A 17270-nucleotide genomic window follows, 5' to 3' on the forward strand; every position below is an offset into this window, starting at 1 on the left:
GTCTGAGCTCACCATTGCCCAGTGTTGTGTTCCATCTACTAATCTTTTATAGGATTTTTATTTTGAGAAGTTTGCCCCAATGGGGATCCTGTAGAGAGTATGGGGGATGGAATCAGAAAGAAAAAGGAAGGGAAGCAGAAGGAGGAAAAAATGAGTTGTTTCTGAATAAACTCTTAGTTAAATCTACATAAGATTTCTTTTTATCTATTAGGGAAGCAGCTATAAAACATTTGACAGCGGGATTTTGAACCAGCTAAGAGCATGAACCTGCAAAGCTTGTGAATGTTCTTGCAACCTCATTTCCTTACATTACTGGGCCTACCTTCCAAACTGCTTTTCACTGTTGATGCTGCTGATTGCTTCTCCAGCTTGCTGACCTGCACAACCTCTGAAGGTGCTTTTTCCTTCTCAGTCCTGGATTCTGTTGTTCACTGCAGCATGGCTCAGATCCCACCACCACCTTTTTTTTGTCCACCCCAGGAGAACCTGCTCTTCTCTGGAATCAATGGAGGCCCTATTTCTGCAATTACCTCCTCACCATATAGACTCCTGATTTTACTCCAGCAAAGCAGAAGGTCATATTGCTTCACTGCCTGGGCCCTTACTTCCCAACTTGGAAGGCGGGTATCCATTCTTATGAAGCTACTTTTCAAGCCTTAGATGATTATTTCAACCCTACTTTGAATGTGATTTTTGAGTGTTACAAGTTCTATTCTAGATCCCAACCATCAATCAATATGTCACAGTGTGCCTTAAGTGTAATCTTTGAGTTTGCCAACATTACTGATGAGAAATCAGAGGCGTATCTAGAGAAGATAGCACCTAGGGCAAACACTGAAATTGCGCCCCCTGTCCAAGCATCTGACACCCATCTTTCAGATAACTTTACCATAATATCAGCTGAAAAATACAAGTCAAGCTCCTTAATCTTTTAATATTTCAAAAACTATTTAGCAGTGGACGTAGCCAGATCAAAAAATGCTGGAAAACTACAAATGTCAGTATGTGGGGGCTCATGAAATACCCAAATACTATGTGGAGATGTACTTGGAAAACTAAACAGAAGTGCCTGTCTAATTCTCTACTATGCATTGTAGCATCACCATTACATAAGTTTTAAAAATCAATGGAGAATTTGACTTTTCCCAGATACTCTGTAAATAATGAAAGGATATGCAGAGTAAACTGTGTCACTGCTTGGAATATATTCTAGTCTTTCAGAAAGACAGTTAAAATGAGAGAAAGAGAGCAAGAAACTCCCAGTGGGCCTTAATATTAAGGGTTTCACACTGATTCAAAGACAAACTCACCATTAATAGCCATATTAGCAAGACATCACATTTAACTCACTTATCACAAGAAGCAAAGTAAGAGCAAATGAATACAATCCTAGCTCTTAAGCGTCAGCTCGGTATTCACAAGCCCTGATTCTCTGTACATAGTGCCAATCTGAATATGTGTACAGTGTCTTATCTTATGTTTTTATTATTATTATTTTTACCCGTAGCCCCTTTAGGGGGCTTCCTAAAGGCTGGGGGGGTTTGCAAAGATTCCCCCTCACCCCGCTGGCTTCTAGGGCCTCACAGGGACCATTTGAGCATGTGCAGTGGCCGTTTAAAAAAAAATTTTTTTTAAAAAAATGTCACTGAAAACAAAATGGCCACCGCGCATGCTCAAATGGCCTCTGCAAAGCCTGGCATGACCTAGAGCCTCACAGAGACCATTTGAGCATGCACGGTGGCCATTTTGTTTTTGGCAGCCATTTTTTTTAAAAAAATAATTTTACAAAATGGCGCCCCCCTTCAAGTGGTGCCCAGGGCACGTGCCCTGCCTGCCCTACCCCTAGATACGCCCCTGTGAGAAATGATCAGGGATCAGATTGTTACAAAAACAAACTGCATGAAAGAGCAGAAACGTTTGATTTATTTATGTGATTAATTGATTGATTTATATACCACCCTTCCAAAACTGGCTCAGGGTGGTTATCAAACTTACCTTGAATAAAGTTATAGAGATGGATTGTGGATGAGGAGGGTGGAACATGCTCTTCACTGTGCCAAATTGCTTACTTTGATACCCCAAAACCAACCTCCTGAAATCCAGGCTGTACAGTCTACATCCTTCCAAACCCAATCTTCTCATATGGCACTGCCCCAGAAAGTGGCAGCAGAAGAAAGGAGAAACTACCAATGCTACTGATGTGGAGGCTCTGCCCCAAAAACCAATTTTGCTCACTGTGCTGCATGGAAGGTCACTAGCAAAAAGGGGACACTTTGCTAAGGTTTGCAATTCTGCTGTCCACTCCATTACTGATTCACCATATGATAAGGGTGAGTCAAATGAACTGCTTCCTGACAGCGTTTTAAGTGTGACAGGCTCAGAGCCTTCTTCTCCACATTGTCAAGTTTAAATTAATGGCCATAAAGTGTGGATATTGACTGATTCTGGTTCTCCATACACTATCTTTCCCCACCCACTTTACAAGAAGCTCCTTACTATATCAGAGCTGCACCTGCAGCCTTCATTCATTCATTCAACATGTTATTTATATACTTCACTGCTGTCCTCGAATACAAAGGATGTACTGCAGAAGGGAAAGTGTATGTGTCACAAAAAGGAGTCTCAATATTGGGCTGGAAACATCAGAAAGATCTATGGATAGTGTTAGAATCAAATAGCTCAGAACCCATATTACAGATAATGGAGCATCCATATGCTGATTTCTCAGATATTTTTGCTGATACTCCTGACACTGCCATACTTTTCAAACATAAAATTCAGATGAAGGCAAATGCCATACCTGTACAACACAAAATGAGGAATGTACCCATAGCATTGTACCAACTTCTTAGAGAGGAGCTCTTAAGACTACAGCATGCTAACATCATAGAGCCTGTTGATTCATCAGAATGAGTCTCCCATTGTTCTTGTGTGGAAATCAAATGGTACATTTTGAATGTGTGTAGATTTAAGATATGTGAATTCCAACATGGTAGTGGATTGTTATCCATTACCCAATATCAATGAAATTCTGCTTACTCTGAAAGAGGCCTCAGTGTTCATAACTTTGGACTTGTCTTCAGATCATCATCAAATTCTTCTGCTCAAAAGTACTCACAAATACACAATCTTCATTACCCAGAGGGTCTTTTTCAATACAAAAGATTCAACATGGATTTACTATCCATGAGAGAAATGTTAGTTTTGCACACTCTCAGTGACATACTTGGGACACACATATCTCAGAGCAGCATACATCCCAAAACAGACTTGGTGAAATCTATTCAGGAAGCACCAGAACCACACAACAAGGATGCACTTCAGTAATTTTTAGAACTCTGTGAGTATTTCTCTAAATCTGTTAGACCATTTGCCTCAAACATTGCTCCATTGCATCTTTTTAAAAAGAGTGTAGTGTTGGGGGCAACTAGGAAGTATATGGAATTCAGGCCTGTGTCTGATTTCATTTTATATTAAGAGTTCAGTTAAATGCCTGGACTCAGGGTGAACTGACACCCAGGTCTCATGCCTGCCTCATGAACTGCTCTGTGAAGGAAGAGGTGATCCAGCATTGTATTGTGAAATGGGTACTCAAAGAAGCACAAAAGCCAGGCCAGAACAATCCAAATGTTAAAATCTAACTCACTTCACTTCCTCCTGCAAGGTCTATGTTAATTTGTCAATGATTACTCTGCTATGCCCAAAGGGGGTACTTAGTTGCTGTCTATAGAAAGCCCACTCTAGGAAAATACCTATAGATTTAATCCTTGTACTAACACCTCTTTTAACACCTTCTGGGACCAGGCTGGCAAATCTGGGACAAGAAAAGGTGCCCATTTGCAACTCAGAGATACCGATTTGCTTTGGGCAATGTCCCCCTCCCCTTCTAAGCTTACAGCTAACAGAAGATGGGATTCGGATCTCCCTGGACTGCCTGAATAATTAAAAGGCAATATCCAGAAGGTAACAGCAAGTTGTCACCTTTTGGAGACCCAGGAAGGATGAGGATATTTTGAATAGACTCTATGGGGATCAAAGGAAGATACAACTATAAAGAATGAGGCTTACTGGACAGAGAGCAGCAGTCTTTTGCCTACATTCAATCTTTGTCTACAAGCAAAAATTGCTCATGAGTAATCCAAGGGTTTGCTGCCCAAGCTGCGGGGCTAGAGGCAGGAACTCTTTCCAGGGAGAAGGGACTGCTTGTGACTTCTGCTGCAAAGTGAGAAGTCAAGACTCCCCGTCCATGATACTCCCTAGCAATCTTGCCTAACAAGCATACTTGCTCAAGAGCCATCCGGGAGTTTGCTGCTAAGCTGCGGGGCAACAAGCAGGAACTCTGTCCATGGACAGGAATTCTCTGTGACTTCTGCTGCGCAGTGAGAATTCGACTCCCCAGCCATGGTACTCTGACTCTCAGCCTTGCTCTGAGCAAACTGCCTGCTTGATCGTCGCTCTAAAAGCTCCTGTCTCCAGCCATAGCCTCGCTCCTTCAGCTGAAAGATCCACCGTTCTCAAGCCTCTGACCCTGGTAATATGCCATCCCACAAGCCTCGGATCCCTCCATCCTTTCCCCTCCTCCTTTCCCCTCTTCCTTCTACTAATTCCTGATCTCCCCAACCCATGCCAGTCCTCAACCTTCCTTACCCCCCGTCTTCCGCCTATATCTGAATTATATTAGGCTCTAGGAAGATTTAATACACGCACATATGTTAGTTAGGAACACTGGGTGAGTGTTGTTGCTGGCTAGGGTTGAAATATGGTTAGTATACTGATAGATTGTTCTGCTCTCTGCTCAGTTAGATTGATGTTGTTATTCTTTTATACTCGATAAAGCCCATTTAATCATTTAGGATTGCTTTGATCTCCTTTCTTCCTTGCTCCCAGATCCTACATGGTCACTATATAAAAGAACTGGTCACTTTGTGACACTGATGAAACAGGCCTAATTTTGTATGCTGGCTAATGAGCATATTTAGTATACAAATCAGGCCTGGTTCCTAACAGTAGCATTTAACAACTAGGATGCATCCTGCCATTGCTGAAAGCCCTGCACTCACTTCTTTTGACACCAACAGACACACTATTGTAACCACTGATGCTTCGGAATGTGGTTTGGGTGCTGTCCTGATGCAGAAAAAAAAGGAACAGGGAAGTTATAGTTCCCTTTGCTTCCAGGGTGCCTTTGCTTCCAGTTGCCTTTGTGTACTGCTTCTGAGAAGATGTATTCTGCCATTGAAAAAGAAGCTCTATCATGTTTCTGGGTGGTGAGTAGGGATGTGCAGAACTGGTTTGACTGTGAACTGGACCACCACGAACTGGGCTGGTTAGAGCAGTTTGATTGCAAACTGCTCCTAATCGGTTCGAGCTGGTTCATCAAACCGACCAGCCCAGCCAATTGGTTTGACCAAACCAGTTCATATACTTGTGGCTCAGTCTGAATTCGGTTCAAATTCAGATCTGACCATGTCAACCTGTCCGTGCACACCCCTAGCAGTGAGGCACTTAAGGACTTACTTTTGGGGCAGAAATTTCACTTTACAGTAAGACCATAAACTCTAGTCTTGTGCTTGTGATTCCTCTGAGGAGCATATATATACATGGTTATATTTATCCTCATAACAACCCTGTGAGGTAGGTTAGGCTGAGAGAGAAGTGACTGGCCCAGAGTCACCCAGCAGGTATCATGGCTGAATGGGGATTTGAACTCAGGTCTCCCCGGTCCTAGTCCAGCACTCTAACCACTACACAACGCTGGCCTCAATGGTCCTTGGGGAAACCTTGCTCTGGATATAATGGGGCCTTTTGATAACCAACCTACAAGACAAATATTTGTTAGAGTGATGATGGCTTACTATTCCAGGTGGCCAGAAGTTTCATTTTCTGACAACATTACTACAAACAAGGTGATCCAGTTCATGGTTGCAGTTTTTGTGAGGGAAGGTCTTCCTAAACCACTAGTGACTTACAATGGAACACGGCTTACCTCAATTGAAATGGAGCAATATTTGCATAACCAAGGGATAAAAATAAGACTCTTTCCTTGAACCATCCTTGAGGGAATGGCTTAGTGGAAAGAATTAACAGATTAGTGAAGGAAAGTTTACAGCTAGCTACTATGCAACAGCTGCCCTGGAAAGAGGCAATCCGTGAAACTCTGCTTATCGAACTACTCCTCATTCTACTACAGAGAAATCAACTTTTGAAGTGCTGAGAGGACTCAAAGCTACCAACAAACTTACCCAGTGACAACAACAGATAATGCTTTCTATGGCATCTCATCCAGAGGATGCAGAGATCTGTGATCAGATAAGGAAGAACCAACAAAAATACAAATGGTTTGTGGATCAAAAAACAGGGTGCGAAACAGCGAGCATTTCAGGTGGGGGACTTTGTTCGAACAGTGAGAAAGGGATGTTCCTGATATTCTGGACCAAAACAAATAATCAGAATCCGAGGAGATTCTGCCATATTGGATGATGGAAAGAAATGGAACAGTTTGAGACTTTCCCGCATGCATTCTATGAGAAAAGAAGGAAGTGAGTCTGATCTCAAGAGAGGAACTGGAGAAGAGTTTGATTCTGCCTCCAGTTTTGACCTCACAGAGGAAGCTGATGAAAATGATGGACAATCCTCTGTACCAGAAAAAACATCACTAACAGCTCCTATGCCAGAGAATCCAAGAATTAGGAGAAGTGGACGTGACAGGAGACCACCTAAAAAAACTTCAAGTCTTTGTCACTGAATTTTAAATTAAAGGGATGTGTTGTATTCTATCTAGTAGACTTTTATGTTTTGTGATTTTAGGAGTTTGAACCAGTGGGGATCCTGTATAGTTGGGGGGCGGGGGCGGTAGAGTCAAAAAGGAAAAGGGAGGGAAGGAAGAAAATTGAGTTGTTTCTGAATAAGCTCTTCATTAAATCTACATAAGATTTCTTTGTGTTTATTAGGGAAGCAGCTATAAAACACCCAGCCCAGGGAGAAGCTCTTTTAAGTTCTACAGCTTAGGTTTTGTATAGCACTTTCAAGTGTTCAGAGTGATTTGCTTGTGTTATCTTGATTATAACCTTTAAGTATTGCTTCTTGGCCTTTTGGTTAAGATCAAGTGTCTACACCTTAAGTAAGTGTGTTTGACTATCCCCATATTGCAGCTGAGGCTGAGTGCCCTGCAAAATTTGTGGCAGAGGTGAGATTCAAATCAGGGACTTTTTGGGGAGACGGGAGTTCAAATCCTTATTCAGCCATGAAACTCACTGGGTGACTCTGGACCAGTTACTTCTCTCTCAGCCCAACCTACCTCAAAGGGTTATTGTGAGGATAACCATGTACACCACCTTGGGCTCCTTGGAGGAAGAGCAGAATATAAATGTATAAATAAACGAACCAGCCAACAAATAATAAAGTCACCAAGAAATGTAAGAAGAGAGATGAAAGGTATCATTGGAGCCTTAAATGTAAGGAACAGACAATTGCAACTGATGCAGAAAAGCAGTTTTCAGATCAGAAGTTCCTCTTGTATGAATGAATACATACTGTATCCTATGTGGCCTGACAATGGCTCAGTTTCCAGAGTTTATTTAATGATGTTTTGCATTGGTTCCCATGGAAATGATGCAGGCGGCAGCTGGTAGCCATTGAAATCATGCTTAAAAAAAAAATAAAATAAAAATGTTTGGCTTGTGGGCCAATTGTAAATGTGTTCTTATCACAGCAATTGAATATCACATAAGAAGAGTTATTCTGGATGAAACCAAAGTTCATCTAATCCTGGATTGTGTTTCCCACAGTGGCTGAACAGACGCCTCCCGGAAGCTCACAAGCAGAACACAAAGGCAATAGCCCTCCTATGCTGTTGCTGCAACTGGTATCCAGTTGGCTGTTATCAGTGGCTGGTACCCTAGCAGCTACACTCCAGAAAGAAGCATCTCCACTGTGGAGAGCTTCCTGAGCTCCACAGCACCAATTGCACAAGGAGGGGAGCAAATGTAGCTGTTATCTCCTTCCCCCGGAAGTGTCCTGTGCCACCCTAAAACATGTCCCCGAAGGCTGTGCAGCCCTCAGGGATTTATGTGTGGGTGGTGCAAGATACTTCTGGGAGAAGGAGAGCCCCCTACCACACACACACACACACACACACACACAGTAGGTACTGTAGAGCTCAGGAAGCTCTCCAGAATGGAGACCCTTCTTCCTGGTGTGCAGCTGCATGCCTCTGAAAAAGGAGCTTCTGCTTAGCCATCATGGCTCATAGCTGGTGATAGTCCTATGCCCCATGAACCTGTCCCATCTCCTTTCACACATCTAACCCAGAAGCCATCACAATATTTTGTGGCTGTGAATTCCATAAACTAGAAAGAAAGAAAAATCAATTAATTCTGTCAGCCTTTACACAATGTATAATTAATGACTGACACAACAGATTTTCTTCTTCTTTTCCCTTTGAGAAAGCCAATAGAGTGGCCATCCTGAAGAACCCAAACAGAAAGTTTTTCACTGTTGTAATTATTTGTATGTTTCTATTTAGTTCCAAGTTTTTTCTCATTCTAAGACAGTCTCCTCCATCCCTGCTTGGTCTTATTGATTATAAGTGGTTAATGATACACAGCATTGGAAACTTTTAGTTTCACTTGTCAGAAATATGTTGTTGTTTTTTACACTTATATCCTATTCTTTCTCTGAGGAGCATATATATATACATAGTTATATTTATCCTCACAACAACCCTGTGAGGTAGGTTAAGCTGAGAGATACATGACTGGCCCAGAGTCACCCAGTGAGTTTTATGGTTGAATGAGGATTTGAACTCGGCTCTTCCTGGTTCTAATGCAACACTCTAACCACTACGCTATGCTGGCGATTATTTTAAGACTGCAATGCAATCCTTTACAAATGCACCTGTAAACAAGTCCTATTATGTTCGGAGTTATTTCTAAGTGAGCATGCATAAGCTTAAATTGCATGCCTATCCTAGATTCAAGTTTTCTTTAAAATCATTGTTTTGACTGAATAGACCATTGTTCATTGTGAGGCTCAAGGACCAGGGGCGACCCCCCAGAAACCCTGCGTATGGCTCCCTAATTGTTGTGCCCATAGGCGGATTACCGCAGAGTCAATAGTGGCAATTGCCTACGGCAGCAAATCTGGGAGCAGTGGCACAAATCTTGAGTCAGGGGAATGTTTTATCTTTTAAAAAAAAACTTTTAAAATTTCCGCTGTGTGGCGGCAGTGAGAGATTAAGTCTTTTGCTGCCCCCACTGCCACAGAGAGGAGGGTAGGGGTGGCAAGGAGGAAGGAAGTCCCCCTATTTCTCTTCTAAACGCCACCACAGCAGCGGGATGGGGGACAAGGCCAGCAATTTGCGGCTGCTGCAGGGAGCGGGGGGAAAGGGAAAGCCCCCCTGCCCTTTTACATCATCATCATCATCATCATCATCATCATTATTATTATTATTACTACATTTATATCCCGCTCTTCCTCCAAGGAGCCCAGAGCGGTCGGTGTACTACATACTTAAGTTTCTCTCTCACAACAACCCTGTGAAGTAGGTTAGGCTGAGAGAGAAGTGACTGGCCCAGAGTCACCCAGCTAGTTTCATGGCTGAATGGGGATTTGAACTCGGGTCTCCCCGGTCCTAGTGTGACATTAAATGTGTGACATTAAATTTAATGTGATATTAAAATGTCATTGCCTTTAAAGAGAGGAGACTTGCTTCCTCCTCCCCTCCTCGCTGCAGCGGTGGGGGTGGAAAATCCTTGGCCGTCTATGGGCGGCAAAAGGCTTAATCTGCCCCTGCCTGTTTTGGCCCTTGGCTGCATCGGGGGCATGCACTCATTTGGGAGGGAGGAGGGGATCTGGAAGGAGCTCTCCTTTGCAGTTGCTCCGTACACCCCAGTAGGCAGTGGACGGATGCTGCTTTAAGGTAAATGGGGAACTTCTTCCCCCAACATACACAACCCTCCCCGCTGCAGCCAGTGCCGCCCGATTCATCCCCCACTCCCCGCAGCAGCTGCAAATCGTTGGCACTGCCCCCTATACCACTGCGGCAGCAGCATTTCGAAGAAAAATGGGGGGACTTCCTTGCAGTTTGAGTATGGAGAACATCACATGCCATGATGTCATGGTATGCGACACTCTCCATACTCAAACTGCACCAGTGTGCTGGCTGGAGAGAAGCCCGCACACCGGCTGGGGAGTGGGGAGAAGCCTGTGTTCTGCCGCCACTGGGGGGGGGGTGGCCTTCTCCACTCAGCTCACCCGACCCCCTGGTGGTGAAGATGGGAAATATCAGTGTGGCAGGGCAGCAGCGGGCGTGGGGCAGCAGTGGCGGCACAGCAGCGGGGCACTGGCAAAGCTCCCCCAGATAATTTGGAGGCCCCACAGGAGGACATGGAGCTGGAGCCAAGGTCCGTGGCTAAGTACGCCTCTGTCTTGGAAAGTATGCACAGAGTGCAGGGAAGAGTATCCCTTCCCAATGCTTTCTTCCTAGAGCTCAAGAGAGGACTCTGTGCATACTCTGTGCATATGCTCTCTGTGCACACTTTCCAAGACAGAGGCGTACTTGGCCACGGACCTTGGCTCCAGGTCCAGGTCCTCTTTTAAAGGGCTCTCCCAGCACTGAGAAAAGTGCAGTAGTGTGCAGAGGTCAGTGCAGTGGACAATGGCTCTCACATTCATGGCTATTTGCTGAGTAGCTCCCCTTGAAAAATAGTGAAGATCACCAAAATAGAGGCAGGAAGCCCTTCGATTAAGGCCCCTTTCTCCCCAAGGAACAGGAACTGACTAATTAAGGGCAATTCAGGAATATCATGGTGAACAGGAAGCAACTAAGTAGTCACTTTGAAAGAAAGGGGGCAAGGAGGAGGCTACTAATAAAGAAATAATTGCAGAGAGAAGCAGAGCCTTTCCTGAACTGGACTTTCACCTGAGTATAGGAGCAGATGGGCATTGATGGAAGTTTACAGGGAAAATGTAAACAGGGAAGTTTACATATGGAGGTATCATTTTAATTCCACATCCAGCCAATTGTAGAAAAGCAGTACCTAATAAATTTATTTTATTGTTGTTAATAAATAAATAATAGCAATAAGCACTAAAGGGCCCCAGTGTGAAAGCAGCCTTCCTCAACTAAGCTCTTGTAGAAGCCTTTATCCTGGATCTACAGTTTAAAAATGTTTTAGAGTCACCAGAACATATACACATTTAAGCAAAATGTGAGGGTGAAGGGTAGCATCTGACACGTGGGTTTAAAAATAGGTGGATGTGCTTCAGCCTAAGCTTGTGGGCCCAAATCCCTGCCTAAGGGAGGGATTTTGTGCAGACAATGTAAAATCTACCATATTGGGTAACTAAAAAGGAATTGCATGTTCTAGGCTTCTGGGGACTGTATTTTAGAGTTAACAATTGACAATAAGATTGTCCAGAAGGCTTAAGAAAGGGCAAGCCAGTTTAAAATTGACTTAAGAAGCAAAACTCAGGTGATTCCACAGAGGCTTTTAAAAACTAATTGAGTGCTAAAGATGAAATATACCACACCGTGGGCCAAAACAGGTGCACCTAGGTAATTTTGGAGCCTGGACCTAATGGCCTTTGGACACCACCCCCGCCCCGCAAATTAAGCATAATCATGCTCTACTGGGTGACCATACCACCAGGACAGACTAAAGATGATTTGGGGGCTCCCAGGGGCTGTGGAGGCCCTGGACTTCGGCCCCAAAGTCCAGGGGTAAGAGCACCTCTGGACCAAAATTAGACTGCATTTTCTTTTTCTACTCCTGATACTGTGCTTGCAGTAACTTCAGCTATCACACTCTGTAGTGCTCACGTGCATGCCCAGTGAGGTTTCATGGCTTCTATTCCTTCCCAATTTGCTTCTAAAGTACACTTTTTACTATGAAAAATATTACTGTCCCACAATTTGCAAGGAGTAAAGGCTGTTGGAGGATGCTTGGTTTAAGAAGAGTTCTCTACCTAGTTATTTTGGGTACTCTGTATCTTAAATCTGTCTTTACTTTCATGCTCAGATACTTGGAACTCCTGCTGGATCTGTCAGTGATGTCTAAATCTGATTTAACACTGAATTATCACTTAAGAAGTGAGAATGTCAGCCCTAGAAGTAATCCTGCACTGATGTGCTAGTGCAAATGCAGCCCAAGATGGAACCCAATTAAAATGCTGAAACATATTTTCTAGAAGTGGAGTTCTAGCATCTTAACAGACTGTTTCTGGTACATGCTTTGGTTAAGAAAGGTGAGAGTGGGGGTGGGGTGGGGGATAGAAACCTATGTTCATCATGGAAATTACTTTTAGCAAAGTGCATTTGTAATGAAAGGAGGGAGGGGGAGAACGAACCCCTTCTGAAAGGATTTCTGTACAGCATTTTTGGCTCTTGTTAAAATAAATCTGGATAATTTCCTTTTCTGCTCATTCAGTTACAAAGGATTTTACTACATTTTTTTTTAAAGTTCCCCTGTTCTACCTCTTCCTTGTAATCAAACCATTTGCCATTATTCAAACTGACTGGTTTTACCATTTGAAGGTAAGATTCAGCCCTGTTACTTAAGCAATGTAAAACTTGCTTGAAATAGGACTTTCTCCCTGATCCAATGTGGGATCATTTTTGTACACCAATACAAGCGGGCTTTCCCACATAAGTATCCCCTTGTTAGATCAAGAACAAGGCTGTGTTTGTGGTTCCTGACTTCCAGATTAGAATAATGTGCACATCACTGTCCTAGCAGATGGCTGATTATGCCACTTGAGGACCTCAATCCAGCCTTTCATTTTCCTGTTCCTTGTCCATCAAGTGGGTTTGGATTCAAATCTTCCAAAACAGGCAATCAACCTTGTCATAGCAGATAGTGCCTACCATCTTCTAGACACCTGGACAAATACACTGCCATATGCCTACTGCTGCATGCATGCCTCTGGACTGGCGTCTTTAAGAGACTTACTCCTAAAGCCGTGATTCCCAAACTATGGTTTATGTGCCTCCTGGGGCGCCCCTGTAGTTCTCTGTAGGCCAGCCTTTATTTATCTATTCCAGGCCTCCCTTTGGTCTGTTGTTTAACTTTTGAGGTGAGACATCATTGCATAAAGGTTGTTGGGTTTTTGTGGTTGGGGTTTTTTTGCAGTTGGCCAAGGTCTCGGGAGGGGTGTGGGGACCATTGCCCCAAAGGAATGTCATGGGCAAACATAGTTTATAAAATCATATTAAGAATGTAATGGTAGAGGGCAGTAATTTTAGAAACACCTTTGTTTTATTTGAATATTTATTTTATTTGAATCATATTCACCTTCCAGAATAATGAATACCACATTTTAAAATAAAAACATAGTTTTAAATGTAAATTATCCCCCCAAAGAGGTATTTTAATATCTTTTTTGGAATAAAATACTGGCTGGCCACCAATAAAAAGCCTCAAGTTCATTTTTGTAATTAATGTGGGTAAATTGTGGGCCACTTCATAGAAACACTGGAAGCAGCCATATACCTAGTCAGACCATTGGTTCATCTCGCTCTGTATTGTCTACACTGATGGGCAGTGACTCTCCAAGGTTTCAGGCCGGAAGTTTTCCCAGACCTACCTGGAGATGCCAAGGATTGAACCTGGGACCTTCATATATAATGGATGTTGCTGAAATACAACTCCCATCATCCCTGGGCACAATGGAGAGGAGAGCTGGTCTTGTGGTAGCAAGCATGACTTGTCCCTTAGCTAAGCAGGGTCCACCCTGGTTGCATATGAATGGGAGACTAGAAGTGTGAGCACTGTAAGATATTCCCCTCGGGATGGAACCACCACTCTGGGAAGAGCAGAAGGTTCCAAGTTCCCTCCCTGGCTTCTCCAAGATAGGGCTGAGAAAGATTCCTGCCTGCAACCTTGGAGAAGCTGCTGCCAGTCTGTGAAGATAATACTGAGCTGGATAGACCAGTGGTCTGACTCAGTATATGGCAGCTTCCTATGTTCCTATGTAACACTTGTGTAGGAAGGAATATGAGTGTTCACCACACAGCGTATCAATTGCATGAGCCTGATACAGTGGGCAAAATACTTTCCCCAAACTTAGACATTATAGTATGAAAACATTTGCCTACATAGGGATAATTTCCATGTTGGGGGGAAATGTATAAAGTAGCCCTGAGCCAGGTCTTACTCACTAAATGAATCACAATGGCTCTTCTGTGGCTGTCTGATAGCTGAATCGGTTTGTGAGTTTGAATCTTTTTCGCAACTTCCTGCTATATTATTGCAGTCCTTACACCTTGATGCAGTGACATAAGATTCTTTAGGCCTAAAGTGATGCTGTGAAATTTACTGGAGGAGCTACTCTTAATGTATTTTCTCAGAAATTACATAGCCTGATAACCTGTTTAGCAATGATTAAGACTCATGATCTGTACTTCATCATGCAAATGTCACTCTTTGTTACTGTCAAGCTGATTCCTATGGAAAGGGGAACTTTTTGCTTTTTGCTAGCAAATACACGAGTGTTATATGGAGCCACACACTGTATGAATTTAAAGCCGCAGACTGATTTTTTCCTCCTTTTATGGTAGGAAATCTCATGCTGAAAAGGAGCCTTGAAACCAACAGGCTCTGTTCCCAACCCTTATCTATGCTGGCAACAGGAGCAGTAGTGTGAGGTTTATTTTTGAGTTCTCTGAAAATTAACCTTCTCTCTTGAGTGTCCTTGGTTTGATCTCGCTTTCAAATGTTTCCGAGGTCTCACCATGTGTTCTTCCTGAGAGTGGCCTACTGTGGACTGTGGCTGCATATAATTAGTGTCCACCAAAGTAATATTAAATGAATTCACTCAGCTGGTTGCCTTCCGGACTCAAATTCAAGAGGAACCCTGTTCAGGCAGTAGGCTAGTTCACAAGATCAAAATCTAGGTAGGAGAGCCAGGCATTCTCTTGATTGGCAGTCATGTGAACTCCACAGTCAAGGTAGAAATAGGGGAGAGTGATTGTGTGTGAGGCAGGAGCAGGGTTGGATGGTTTTTCATCCACCCTCAGTACAGGACACATTTAGGAAGTGTACTGCTGTATGTGCATTCAGCACAATGTGGGAATAACTTAATTTCACTAAGGTTTCTGTTCCTAACAGAATTCATATCCCATCTATTTGAAGCCCTCCACAACAATCCTGAGGATGTCAACCTAATACCTTTGGAGATCGCTTTGTTTGTTTGACCAAACCGAAGCCAGCTTGATGCTAGAACTGTATGAGCAGAAATGCTTTGCAAGAGAAAACAGGAAAACTAGCTTAGCACTGTAGGAAGGAAATGGCGAGCTTGGGGTTTGGCTTGAAATAGATTTCGGGGAAAGGTCCCTAGAGATTTGAAGCTTTAGCAGACAGTGACGACAGCTGCACTTTGTTAGTGTTGCAAAGATCTGTTGATGTAACTTCCTTGTTTTAATATACACGTGTAACCATCCAGCTAACTGATTGAAATGTTTGAGCAAACTAAGACAAATGATGTAATTTTCTCTTTTGACAAGATTGTGTTCTGTACTTTGCAAGTGGTCTTTGGGGGTCTGACCAGGTTTGTAAGCTGCACAGGTTCCCTCTGACCCATTGTCAGCTGAAACTTTGTATCAAAAAAGCAATCTACTTGGATCTCCAAGCCACAGCGTGAAGACCATGTTTTCTTCCACATACTTGTGGATGGGAAAGGAGTGCTGGAGACTATTCTGGGTCAAAATCTTCAAAAGGCTGCTTTCCATGTAGCAGAATTGCATGCACAATTTCTTGAGCAGAGAGTTGGGACCAGACGCTAGAAACGCTTCCCATTTCCAGCCTATGCCAAGGACTTGGGCGGTTAGTGCTTCAAGAGCATTTGCCATCTGGGATGCATCCTGTGTTGATGCAGTCCTATTCCTGCAATTCATACTCATGCAGATCTTCAGCATCAGCACCAAACAATGACAAACATAAGTGGTTTACATGATACACAGCATCACACTTCTATTATGTTGCACCCCAACCAGGCCTGCTGCAGACCCTGATGCTGCTCTGGCAACCCTGATGCTGCTCTGAAGGAGCAGCTGCACAAACAACACTATTGCCAGTTTCCCCATTGTCACAAATGGGGGAACATGGCAATCGTTCAGAGCAGTGTCATGGCCACCTAAAGAGCCCGCAGCAGCCCCATGTGGTGCACAGCAGTTCCATACCTCTGTGCATCATTTCAGTAATTGACAACTGCAAGGCAGAGTAGGATGGCAATTTGAGGGTTACTCTCACACTCATCAAGCAGGTTTTTTAAATACATGCTTCCTGTGCACATGGTATGTCATAAGGGCACCAAATTAGGAGCATGGGGAGTTTCACGCCAACACACCACTAAGAAAGCCTCAAAACTACTCTGTGACCGTTAAACCATGAAATCTCACATTAATACACCAGAAAAGTTCGTTTAACAGGTTCCATGGGAGAGTGCTGGAGACAAAGAATGGTTGCTCTGGAAGCCATTTTGCACAGGATGTACACCAGTCAGAAGCTTCAGCCAGTCATGACTTCCTGATCAGTGTACCTGTATGATATGTTTGATGCATGCCTTCACATTTCACATATTTGGATGTGCTTCTTTTTTTAAAAGTGTAAATTGGCCCAAACTCATACAACACGTCAAAACAGACCCAAACTGAATGCTGCTGTTTTAATAATTGGACAAATGCAAAACTGACAGTTGTCATAACTAACACTTGCTGGATTGTACCCAAGATGTGGAAGTAAGCACCAATTAAAGAGAGCTCACCCACCCCTTTCTTTTTTGAGAAAGAAATGCAGCATGTGTAGTGGAGGATGCCCCTTCCTTTATAGACATTTCCTGTCCCTTCAAAAGAAGAGTAGGGCAAGATTCTGCACATAGAGGTTCCTTTGCATAATGGCCAGTGCATGGGGATATATAACAGCACAAGAACTATGTGTTGTGGTATCCTAAGGTTTCTTTTCTCTGATGGAAGAAGCTTCTTATAGAGGAAGGAAACAAACCATTAGGGATGTGCGAAACGTTTCCGGTACAGAACGATCTGTACCTGAATCTGCCTGTTTCGGGCGAATTGTGCACAAAACAAATCAACCATCTGCAAGTCCCAAAAGATTCGGCTCCAAAATAAATCGTCCAGATTTTGGAGCCGAAGGTTTTGTTGTTTCGGACCTCCATTTTGTGACGATTTCTGTGTAGTCTCCATTTTGTGTTTGACATGTATTTGAATCTCCTGCCATTCCAAGCTTCAGATCAGTGAACAAAAGCATGGGCTGATC

Source organism: Hemicordylus capensis, chromosome 1 (genome assembly GCF_027244095.1).
Source record: "Hemicordylus capensis ecotype Gifberg chromosome 1, rHemCap1.1.pri, whole genome shotgun sequence".
NCBI classification, from domain to species: Eukaryota; Metazoa; Chordata; class Lepidosauria; order Squamata; family Cordylidae; genus Hemicordylus; species Hemicordylus capensis.